General features: G+C 33.7%; 1 pseudogene; it reads right to left on the bottom strand.

Moving 5' to 3' along the window:
- Nucleotides 1-1,984: 1,984 nt before the first annotated feature.
- LOC107874716 lies at nt 1,985-2,660 on the bottom strand (annotated as a pseudogene).
- Nucleotides 2,661-13,296: the final 10,636 nt, after the last annotated feature.

The raw sequence follows: 13,296 nt of genomic DNA, 5'->3' as shown, positions 1-13,296 counted from the left end.
GATGTTTCTAGAAATATTTTGAAAAAGAGAGGATATTTTTGAATTGAGTTTAATGAATGTTGAAAAGATAATTTACCCTTGATCTTCTTGAACTCATCTTTCTATAATATCTATGTCCAAAGTAGGAATTTATTCAAATGAAAAATTAAGAATATTTATATTCTTGGAATAATAGGGATCAATTTGGAAAAAACTAATGTCTTGATATTTCAAGAGACAAATAAGAAAGTTAGCTAATAGAGAAGATCACAGAAAAAAATAACCTAGGTAAAATATAATGTGTTATAATGTATGCATTAAGATGTATAGCGGTATACAAATAGCATGTTTGTATGGTACTTTTATTTTATATCAAGAAGCTTGAAAAAAAAAGAAAGAAAAAACAGATATTTTCAAGTTAAAGACCTGTTGTCCTTGATAATGGGTATAATTACAAATTTGGCTTGATCGTCCTCAACTCTCCTTTCGATGTAGTAGAAATATATATCCCCTCATTGCTATGAATTTTCTCTCAAATTTCTTCTTCTTATCTCTCATTCCTGCTTTAAATTTTCTTCACGTAATAAAATTTTTACATCATGTTGTCGAATGTCTTTATTCAATTTCACTCTGTTGAAGCGGAACTAATAAATTTTCTTAAAAGGTTCTTGAAGGGTGAACATTTGCAATGTCCTATCAAATTTGCAGAAATCTATGGCGATCAACCCCATGGAAGTTTTTTGAATAGAAAGAGAAATTAGGCTACTTCATCACCCCATTGAAGAAGTGGAAGAACTCAGATCAAAAGCATGTTCGGACTTGCGGGAACGGGACTTGGAGAGGCAAAACTTGTGCTAATCCCATCAATAATCATAAGGGATTAGTCGTGGGCTATAGAAGAAATTATATGTGCACTAGTAAAGAAAATAAAACCAATCGTAATACTAATTGGCTAATGAGAGAGTACTTCGTGGGGGATGATTTCTTCAAGGAAAACAACATTCCCAAGCAAAATTATGCAGTTTGCCGAATCAAGAAGCATACAAGAGGGAAAAAGGTGGATGATGATGATGCAGTCAATATGGAGGAAGACATGCTTTGGAAACAATCTAAGGTATGTTGGTTGAACCTGATGCTGCCTACTGCACAACACAAGAAGTTATGGAGCAGACTGGTCAGTGGAACTCTATCATCAATGAGGCATGTGATGAACATGTAGACATGTTGAGAACATAATGATGAATTGACCTGATAATCTTCTCATAGGTATCAATGATTTAGGTGATATAATTTGTTATCCTTCAGAATCTGTTTCGGTGATATAATTTGTGTTCTGTAAACAAGCTTGTAGCTTTGGCGATAAACTTACTTGCAACAAGCATTTCCTTGTATTCATGTTGAATATCATAAGTAATTTTGACAATGAATATTATAAGTAATTTTGACAATCAACTTATATATGTGTATTTTCGGAATCCCTCTTTTCTAGCGCGGCCAAATTAATTCTTAAAGTTGAACATAAAGACAGTTGTAAATAAATAATTTGGATGAGCCAAATTAGTTCTTAAAGTTGAACATAAAGACATACAGTTGTAAATAAAGTAATTTGGATGTGAATATTCTTTTTAGCTCTATTCATGATGGATGATTATGATCAAAGGATAGATATGTAGATTAGCACGTAAAATAGATAGATACATAGATTCATATAAGAGATTCGCTTATATCAAATTAATAAGAGACACAGTAATAGACTAAAGCTAGAGATTCATGTGTTTCTTCTCTTTTAAACCAAAAGTTCTCTTCTATTCTTCCTCTTGAGTGCCTATCTGGAATCTCTGTTATCTTCACTGTCTTATTTTCTTTTTTCAGTCAAAGTACCACACGTGATCATATGCCTAATTACATATTCAGGAACTTTATTAGAGACACAGGAAGCCAAGACAGAGAAAAACACAATCAACAAAGAAAAGCTACAGATCAATCAACGTACAGTTTAAACTTGTTAATCTACATCTCAGCTTTGGTAGCTTTAATATCCTCACCACCAGCAGATTTGCTTTCCTCTGCAGTACTAATCACCTTATTCTGTTTCTTCAATATTAATCTTCAACACACCATTTTCCAAATGAGCCTTGATGTGTTCCAAATCAGCATTTCCAGGCAGTCTAAACTGTCTCCAGAATTTCTCACTACGTCTTTCAGCTCTGTGCCATTTTTCGCCTGCTTCAATTTCTTCTTCTTCTTCTTCTGTTTTCCTTTCTCCACTGACTCTAAACACCCTATTTTCTTCCACCTCAATCTTGATGTCCTCCGTCTTCATCCCTGGTATGTCAAGTGTAATTACATGCTCCTTTTCAGTTTCCTTCCAATCTGAACTAACGAGCTAATAAGGCGATTGATTAGACACCTTTTGGGATGGTGAGTGGGGTTTGTTCAAGAATCTTGAAAGGATCAGCCTCTTGTGGAAACATTATGTCCCCCCATTTGGGGCGTGTGTATGGTATTAGTGCCTCATTTTTTGATGGAAGAAAGGACATAACAATTGCTAAAACTAGAAAACTTATTAAGCTGACAGTTGCTTTCACCATCTTTTTCTCTCTAAATATACTGTTTTCCTTTTAAGGGAATTGAGTATGTTGGAGATTGTTTATGGTCTGCAAGGCAACTGTTGTGAATGAGCCGAAATCAGTTATGGTAAAGTAGCTCAATATCACATTAAGTGGCTATGTGTGGATACGGGTTAATTAATAGCACATTTTAGGAAGAATAATCTTATGCAAATGGTGATAATTGCTTAGGCAAAGCTATGCTTCTCCTCCCCAATTCTCCCTAATCCTCTCATCTCCTTCTACTACTATTCATGTTCTTTCATATTGTAATTTCTCCATTCTGTATTAATCAAGTTTATTAGTTTCGTTCACTTTGTGTATTGATTATTGAATTGAGAATTTGGGTTCGCTTCATTGGTGCTTTCATCTAGAGGTCTTCAATGGAGGGCCCAAAATTTCAAACTCCCTATAATTCAATTAGCGTCGGAAGGGATTCATGGTCAAAGGAGATATGTGAAATTCGTTCATTATTACATGAGTTGATTGGAAACCCTACAAGGAGTAAACCTACTCCGGTGGAGTTTACACGGTTCTGTGGAGAGAATCCCGAGTTATGGATGTCTAAGGCTGAAAGCTACTTTGATTTTTATGAAATTGCAGAAAACCACAAGTTATCTCTGGCGTCGTCCTATCTCGATGGGGCTGCTTTGTCGTGGTACCAATGGCTTTTACTGAACAAGCAATTGGTTGATTGGGAACATTTTATTGCAAAAGTGTTGGTTCGCTTTCCTAAACTACATCTCGAATCACTGGAAAATCACTTGGCTAATCAGATGTCCTCCATGACTGGGTACACCAGTCGTTTTGAGGCTATTTCGTGGGGATTCACTAAGACAAATGTACTTTTTTCATGCCCTACACATGTTTATACACAATGGAGAAGTAAAAACAACCCAGTTTTGCCTCAAAAATTTGATATGCAATCTAAATGCAAAAGCAAAATGGATGCACACAATATGTTCGATGAAATGTCTACAAGAGTTTTCACTAAAGAAGTGGAAGAAACGTTTTCTGCCGCTATCCTTCTAGGTGATTTGGATGATATTCAATCGACTAGGGTGCTCGACGAATCTGTTCATAGTTGTTTCCACAAGCTAGTTGTTGAGGTACAACCCGATACTCCAATCAAAATGCTTGATGAAGAAGAATTATGCCTTGAACACAACAAAGTTCAACTGTTCAATGAATGTTCCCCAAGAAATATGTCAAAGAGTATCGATGTTCATGGAGCTTCAATAAATCTCTGTGTATGGGATCTGAGTATAAGTTTCAAGCTCAAGGCTCTTACTGACTATACATTGAACACGAAGCTACTAATATTGTTGGGCTCTACTAGTACGTTTGGCTTTATTGCGAATGCTAATTTTATGACTCAAGTGTGGATCCCGGACAACAAACATATGAGTTGGTAGTGAGGAAATTAAAAGTGGATGATACATACTCTGATGTGAATCGTGTGTTTGATGACAGTTCCCAAAGAGCTGCGTCGAGAGAGCTACAACCAATTGCACCTCTACATATTATATGCCTTCCCAAATTATTCCAAGTCTTGCAACAACTATTAGCTCAACTCATTTTTGTTCTCCAAGATCCAAAGAGTAACGTATGGTATGCTGCAATAGGAGGTGATTTCTCTTTTTGAAAGAAAATAACTAAGAAGGCTAGTTCATTGAAAATGACAATACAGGGAAATGAAGCTCCAAAAGCTATTTGTATTGCACGGCTTCAAGGTTGTATCAGTCCATGACGGACTTGTTGGGATGGCGTTACGTAATTTCTCTACGCTTGCAGAGCTCAAAGGTTTAGTTGGTGCTCAAGGTGATAAAATAATTGTCTGCCCTCCCACTCTCTCACTGTATGAAGTTGTTGCACTACAAACTTGTCAAAATGATCATGGGAGCTTGTATGTGATTGAAAGTGAGCTTGAGTTGGTGAAAGTAGCTTCAATTGTTGTTGCTTATGTTGTTCACAAGGCAATACTCAGTGAGAGTAAAAGCTTTTTTGTCTTGGCTAGTTGTGGGAAATTTAAGACTATGCTGAGGCTTATGTGCTATGTAGCCCATGCCCCATATTGGGGGCCATAGATGCGTTGAAGAGTGCACTGTAGCATAACAAGTTCTGAAGTCAAACCAGTATTTAAAGCGCTTAACAATATCGATGCAATTCAAATTAAGTTTTCAAGTCATAATGGTATATTTGTGGAGATTCAGTTTGCAAAGCTTGGAAATACGTATGGTGCAGCCATGGGACCCTCTCTCACTGAAAGATCTAGCGCTTTCATAATTATAATTCTAGAACAAAACCATCATTGTTTCTTCTTTCCCTGTGAAGTACTTATGGAGATAAACAAAATGTGTGGATTGAGGGGTTCTAAAGCATTTTCCTATATCAAACGATCTTATTGCTTAGCAGGTATCACTGATGCTCATGACTCTCCTAATATAGAGAAGGTAATGAAGATTGTTGGACTTAGCAAGGCAGAGCAGGTGACAATTTTTAAAATTTTGGCTTCTGTTATGATGCTTAGTAATATGGACTTGGCTAAGGGTAATGAAATTGTTTCATCAATTGTTTATGTTGACAACACTTGGTTTCATCTTTGCACCACCATAGCAGCTCTCTACACACACTCAAGTCTTGAAAGATTCAACATTATATTGTCCGTGTGGCTTCACTCGAACCTTGAGGGCAAGGTTCTTATTGGAGAGGGGAGTATTGTTATGAATGGGCCGAAATCAGTTATGGTAAAGTAGCCCAATATCACATTAAATGGCTATGTGTGGGATATGAGTTAATAAATAGCACATTTTAGGAAGAATAGTCTTATGCAAATAGTGATAATTGCTTAGACAAAGGCTATGCTTCTCATCCCCAATTCTCTCTAATCCTCTCATCTCCTTCTACTACTATTCATGTTCTTTCATATTGCAATTTCTCCATTCTGTATTAATCAAATTTATTAGTTTCGTTCATTTTGTGTATTGATTGTTGAATTTAGAATTTGGGTTCGTTTCAGCAACTGAGAGGAACTTTTTTTAGGTATATTTGTGAGAGATGTTAACAAAGTGAGGACTTATTTATATAAGGAACGAGAGAGCTACAAGTTTCCGGAGAAAGTTTGCTTAGGACACTTGGATATAACATAGTCGTCATTTCAGGAAAATTCATTTCTCCAGGGATTTTCCAGGGATTATATTCACCTAAATAATTTTCTTGAAAGATTTTTTTTTTTTGGTTTTTCATCCGGTGTCTGTTACCCGCATTAGAGTCCGACTAATCTGGATTCGCGCCAGGTAGGGCCCCATTCGGGGGTAGGGCACCCAACAGAGTTTTCTCCATGCCCAGGGTCGAACCCTCGACCTCTGGTTAAGGGTGGTTCTTAAAAGATACTTCCTCTATCTTTATTTATTGACATAATACATAAATATGACTCTAAACTTGACACCAAATTATAACTTTGACCTTAAACTTTGATAGTGCACAAATAAGACCTTTAACTATTTAAAACTTGAACAAATATGACCTCCGATTTTGTATCCCCCATGCGTGAGTTTCACTCGCGCCTACGTGGAAAGGTAATTCAATCACATGATGCCATGTCGTAAAAAGGGATGACTTGGAGGATGGTCATATTTGTGCAGTTTTAAATAGTTAAAGGTCATATTTGTGCACTGTCAAAGTTTTGATTTTTGTCTTAAAACGGCATCGTTTTTTTTTTTTTTTTATTATTATTATTATTTTATTTATTTATGGATCGAACCCGCGTAGTAGGCTGAATAAAGCGCCCAAGAAGAGCAAATAACACCATTGGGCTATCTAAGTGCCTTGTTTCATGTGGTTCAACACTAATATAGTATATAAATATAAATTTTCTACCTTATATATACAACGTAATTTTTTTACCGAGGGAGTTCGGCTGAACCCCATAGAAACTACGTAGGTCCGCTCTGCGTTAATTTAATAACGTTAATTTAATAACATTTTAATAACGTTAATTTGATAACGTTAATTTAATATACTGCTACTACTATCCTTAATAACGTTTTATTAAAACTATAATTTTTTTTCTTATTAGTATAGTTTCATCTTTAATTTAATATTTCAATAAATTATATTTAGATAACTTAAATTCGCCCTCTGCTTTATAATATATATACATACCCGCGCGATTTTTTTCGTATGAGGCTGACCCACCTAATTAATAAATCTTCAATATTGCACTTTTTCCGCAATGACAAAAGAAATTAGATGTCATTTTCATCTTTGAGCCGAAAATAATGAAAAAATAATAGTGAAAAGTCATTTAAAGGTCATATTTGTGCAGTTTTGAATAGTTAAAGGTCATATTTGTGCACTGTCAAAGTTTAAAGTCAAAGTTATAATTTGGTGTCAAGTTTAGTGTCATATTTATGAATTATGTCCTTAGATTTTAAGCTGGACGCGCTTAGTTTTGCGTGTTGAACACACGTTTTGCCACGTAGGATCGGAGGTCATATTTGTGCAGTTTTGAACAGTTAAAAGTCATATTTGTGCACTATCAAAGTTTAAGGTAAAAGTTATAATTTGGTGTCAAGTTTAGGGTCATATTTATGTATTACGCCTTATTTATTTATGTGGCATCATTCAAATTTAAAGAGTTAAATAATTTAATTTTAATTGTAAATTCGAACATAAACTTTTTAATATTTTAAAAATAAAATCGACATAATTAAAAATCACATAAAAAGGTAATATAAGATGCAATGATTTATAATTCAAAATATCTAAAAGCCATATGAAAAAAAATTACACCAAACAAAAATAGGTTGAATGTCAAAATGTAAAAAGTGTCACTTAAACGTCCACATCTGTTAATTGCACTCTCAAACCATTGCTTGAATTCAGTTTAATTTTAATATATAGTTTCATTAGGAGGTGCTTTACACTTTACACGAATTGAATTGTTTTAGGGGGGAAGTTGTAAAAGTTCTTGGTTAAGTAGTGTATTTCAGCAGAAGTATTAGCACATTAGTTTGAATTCCCAAAAACAGATTTAGTTTTAAACGAATTTATACAACTATACAATATGTCTAGCAGTATTTTATTAATAATTCTCAATAGGGACGACAAGTCTAAGCAAAAAGAGTTATGTAGTAAGAGAATACTAGCATTTTGTATGTTGACTGTCGGGTCCATACGGTTCATTTGAATATAAAGACTTCTTTATACGATTTTAAACAATTTTTATCTGCTAAGCTAATTTTTAAAATTGAATTAAATCCAACTTCATTATTTTTTTTGAAAAAGGGTCTAATATACCCTTCAACTATTGAAAATGGCACACAAATACCCTCCTTCCACCTTTAGGCTCAAAAATACCCTTTCATCCATCTATTTGGCTCAAAAATATCCTTAATGTATTAGAAATGACTCAAAAAATGTCTTTCTTCCTCTATTGGTTCAAAAATACCCCACCATCCACCTATTTGAAAAAAAAAAAATGCCCTTAACATTAAATTTAAGTCCAAAAATGTCTCTTTCTTTTAACAAATTATGATGTGAAATATAATTTTATTTAAATTAAATACATGACATTATTTTTATTGGTCCACATGTAATTAAACTCAAATTCATTCACAATTTAATGGTCCTCCTTTCACTAATTTTTTTAGTTATATATAAAAATTTAAAAAGAATTAATTAATGTTTAAGTGCAAAATTAGAAAAGAATTCCTTAAATAGGATAATTAGCAAAGGGCAAATACTCTCATAGTTAATGATTATCTATGTATGCTCAAATATTAGAAAACATATTTTAGGTAAAATTTTGAAGACTTTTAGTTCTTTTTAGGTTTTGACCTTTTTATATAAAAAAAAAACTTGAAAGTAATTTAAGTCTTTATTTAATTTAGGTAAGAATGCATAATATTTTACACTTCTATCCTTCTCCAACATGAAACCATAAAAATAGTAATAATACAAAGAAAAATAGTAATGATATATATATATATATTAAAATGTAATTAAAAAAAACATCGCTACGTGAAACCAAAAAAAAAATAATAATAGCTATTTTTTTTAAAAAACCATTCTCCCTTAGAAGACTTTACAATAGATAAAATCATTTAATCTTTTTTCCTTATATATGTATATATTAAAATGTAATTAAAAAAAACACCCATACGTGAAACCAAAAAAAAAAAAATAATTTTTTTTTTTAAAAAAACATTCTCCCTTAGAAAACTTTACAATAGATAAAATCATTTAATCTTTTTTCTTTAATTTTTATTTTATTAAATAAATATATAGAATGGAATTAAGAGTCCTAAAATATATAAATATGAAACCCGAACCATATAGAAAAATTAAGAGTCCTAAAATATATGGAAGGAAATTAAGAGTTCTAAAATAGAAAAAATATATTTCTTGAAAAAATAAAAATTACCATAAATATAACTATTATGATGTACCATAAATTACTTGATAACTTGGTACCAACCTAAAACTAAAAAAACAATAATTAAAAAAAAAATCCACCCCTGCGTAAATCCCACAAAAATTATATAATAATAAAAAATTATAATTAAAAAAATCCAAAAATAATATAATAATAAAAAGTTGTAATTTAAAAAACCCCAAAATAATATAATAATAAAATAAATTGTAACTAAAAAAGCCCATCACTACGTGAAACCAAAAAATTAATATACTAATTAATGTGTATCTATTCCACCAAAAATATATATACTATCATAATTAAAAAATTATAATTACAAAAAAAATTACCCCTATATGAAACAAAAAAAATATAATATAAAGGAGGAGACATTTTTGGACTTAAATTTAATGTTAAGGGCATTTTTGATACGTTAAAAACTTGAAAGACATGAAATTGGCTCAAAACAGTCCAAACACACTCCAAAAACAGTCCGCTAATTCAAAGAACCGAGGACCCTTTTGGAGACCACTCTCGGATTCAAGAATGCAATACAGGAAGGGCAATATTACAAGGTGTTTGACACCTTTGCAGCCAACAACAAAATAAGTTAACAACACAAGATTAAACCACAATGAGAACAAGAACAACAACAACAAAAAGGGCTTCACAATACAAGATACAAAACAGATACAAGATTACAAAAGGAAAATGATAGATAGATAGACCACATGAAGGTATAATGTTAAGAACCCAAGAATGGTAACTCTTGGACCTTTAACACTACATACAACAATAAACCTCTCTTACAAAGACACAAGATCGGAATCCACCTCTCTAGCATCAATGTTTCCAAGCAATCAACAACAAAGAGAATCCACCCTATTGTTGTCTCCTAGTTTCAGTTTTGCCTCATCAAGAGAAGAGAGGACTTTGTGTTTTTAGAGTGTTTCTCACTTCATCATCCATAATAATCTAAGAAAATAAAATCTTACATTGTTCTTTATATAACTATTACAAGATATGAGTTAAAATGACCAAAAGGGTCTTCAAAGAGTGGGCTGCCCATCAATTGAAAGTTATGGGTTGATTTTGGTGTGTTTTGGGCCTCTTCTACACTTAAATTGCACGCACCAAGTCTCGAGACCAACACACACTCTTGTAAGTCCATATCCGTGATTATTATTGTATCATCCTCTCTATCTTGAGAGAAATTTGCCCTCAAATTCACGTCTTCATCTCGTTCAATTGGTCACTTCAAAAGAAACCACTCAAAACAGTCCGCAAAATATGAAGAACCCAAAATCTCAATAATAACAAGGGATGTTTAAAAAACGAGCTAAAAACATCCCACAAGAGATGTACAAAAAATAGTCCATAAGCTAGCCAAACCCGAGAGCATAATGACAAAAAGTTTTGGATCCAATATCTTCATTTTGACCCTCGGCTTCCTCTCTATATTGAGATTGGCCTTCAATCTCATCTGACTCAAGTTTTCTTCTATCATATAAGCATCGTCGTAGACTCCATATCCTTCATGTCTCTCTCTACCATATTCCTCTTCTTGGATGTGTCAGTGTTGGGAAAGGAAAGTTTCGGTTGAGAGGCTCGATTTGGTAACGTGGAGCTTCGGTTGTAGAGCTTGGATGGGAGAAAATTAGATTCCAATTCCTCCTTGTTAGAATTGATCAACTTGCGAGGGAAGTGGTCTATCTTGTTCTCATTTTTGAGGGTTATTTGGATCTTGGCTTGTGGTCTTGGAGGATTGGTCATTGGAGGTAATGTTTCGAGAGTAAAAGCACGGGAGTTTCTTCGACACTCCATTTGATCCAACCTCTCATTCATAGTTACTACATCCGAGTCAATTTTTTTAAGACCCGAATTTGCCCTAGCAAGGTCTTGGGACAAAGCATCAAGGAGCGCCAATATGGTTTCCACTATGCCCAAGAAGTTACCTACAAAACAACAAACAAGTTAGATGTACAAGAATAGTCCTCACACCCCCTCTCTATTATTTTGTCTCTCGAATTTTTTTTACTTTGATCTCACAAGTGTCGTAACTTTGCTTGTACTCCATGAGGCATTGAGAGGTAGACCAAGTATTACAACGACTTAAAAAAATAACACACAAAGGAACGTATACACGATGGTTTCAAAACTAACTTACAATCTAGTACTAGCTTGTAAGTTAGTAATGGAATCAACAAATGAAACTAATGAAACAACACAATGAAACTAAAAGATCAAAATTTCAGCCAAAATTATTGCGTGAACAGTGTATATGGTGATGTGGTGGTCCACGTGGCAGTCCACTAGTGCTTCGGTTCTTGACAAATTTTAATTTCACAATTTGGACTTTGGTGGAAATTGTTCAATGGGGGGAAATACAAACTAGTCTTTGGAGCTCCTTTTTCAATTCAAATTTCAAGACTTAAAAGTCTTTGACTAGACTTGTACTTCTCCTTAAAACATGGACCCTTGTTTTATGGAAAAAGGTTGAGATGCGATGTAAAGTCTTTTTGGTGGTTAGGGGTCTTTCAAGATTCAACAAATACTACACCTTGTCTTTCACTTTTTTAAGATCTAAGTTCACTTTAATATTAACAGGTGATGAATATGGTGAAGAACTTCAAGAACACAACAACCACAACAAGAACAACCAACAACAATCTCCCAAGAACAACAAGTCCACCACAACAAGGTCAGCAATCTCACGGCCAAGACCACAAGGATAGCAACAACAATCGGCTAAGTCCCCTTTGTGTTGTGTTTTCGGATTTACAAAAAGTAAAGGTTGTGATAAAAAAAAAGAACAAAACAACAATCTTCCAAGATCTACAACAACACCAAGACACAAGGCCTTCAACTCTGTCAAGGCTAGAACAACAACAACATCCAATCGGCCACACTTTGTTCACAACAACAATATTAACAATTCAAGCTCAAGTTTGAATCAACTCAAAGTGTTAGTGAGGAACAAAACTAACACTACAAACACACAAGACAAGTAAAAGACTCCTAGACCTATACTCAAGAACAAATCTCATCCAAGAACGGCCAAGAACACAATTTCGGCCAAGACAACAACAATGGACAGATTGTAATTTTTCTGAATTTTTCAGCTTTTCAATATTTTTTTTTTGATTTTCTAACAAGCAAGCCCAAGATTGATCTTGTAGGAACAAGGTTAAACCATGCTCTGATACCAAATGATACGGTAAAAACTTGAAAGACATGAAATTGGCTCAAAACAGTCCAAACACACTCCAAAAATAGTCCACTAATTCAAAGAACTGAGGACCCTTTTGGAGACCACTCTTGGATTCAAAAATGCAATACAAGAAGGACAATATTACAAGGTGTTTGACACCTTTGCAGCCAACAACAAACTAAGTTAACAACACAAGATTAAACCACAATGAGAAAAAGAACAACAACAACAAAAAGGGCTTCACAATACAAGATACAAAACGGATACAAGATTACAAAAGAAAAAGGATAGATAGATAGACCACATGAAGATATAATGTTAAGAATCCAAGAATGGTAACTCTTGGACCCTTAACACTACATACAACAATAAAACTATCTCTTACAAAGACACAAGATTCGAATCCACCTCTCTAGCATCAATGTTTCCAAGCAATCAACAACAAAGAGAATCCCTCCTAGTTTCGGTTTTGCCTCATCAAGAGAAGAGAGGACTTTGTGTTTTTCAAGTGTTTCTCACTTCAACATCCATAATAATCTAAGCAAATAAAATCTTGCATTGTTCTTTATATAACTATTACAAGATATGAGTTAAAATGACCAAAAGGGTCTTCAAAGAGTGGGCTGCCCATCAAGTGTAAGTTATGGGCTGATTTTGGTGTGTTTTGGGCCTCTTCTACACTTAAATTGCACACACCAAGTCTCGAGACCAACACGCACTCTTATAAGTCCATATCCGTGATTATTATTGTATTAATTTTTGATCCAAATAGGTGGATGGAGGGGTGTTTTTGAACCAATAGAGGAAGAAGGACATTTTTGAGCCATTTCTAATACATTAAGGGTATTTTTGAGCCAAATAGATGGATAGAAGGATATTTTTGAGCCTAAAGATGGAAGGAGAGTATTTATGTACCATTTTCAATAGTTGAAGGGTATATTAGACCCTTTTCCATTTTTTTTTTTTTAACATTGTGAACAGAATGTGATTAAAGTCGTCAGCATCCGCAATTTCAATGCACCATTTAACGACTACTTGACAAAAAGTCCATCCTCAAGAAATATTTTTCATGATGAAAA

Source organism: Capsicum annuum, chromosome 6, assembly GCF_002878395.1.
Source record: "Capsicum annuum cultivar UCD-10X-F1 chromosome 6, UCD10Xv1.1, whole genome shotgun sequence".
Taxonomy (NCBI): domain Eukaryota; kingdom Viridiplantae; phylum Streptophyta; class Magnoliopsida; order Solanales; family Solanaceae; genus Capsicum; species Capsicum annuum.
Note: the sequence above shows the minus strand (reverse complement) of the source record. Positions and strands in the feature narration are given on the sequence as shown.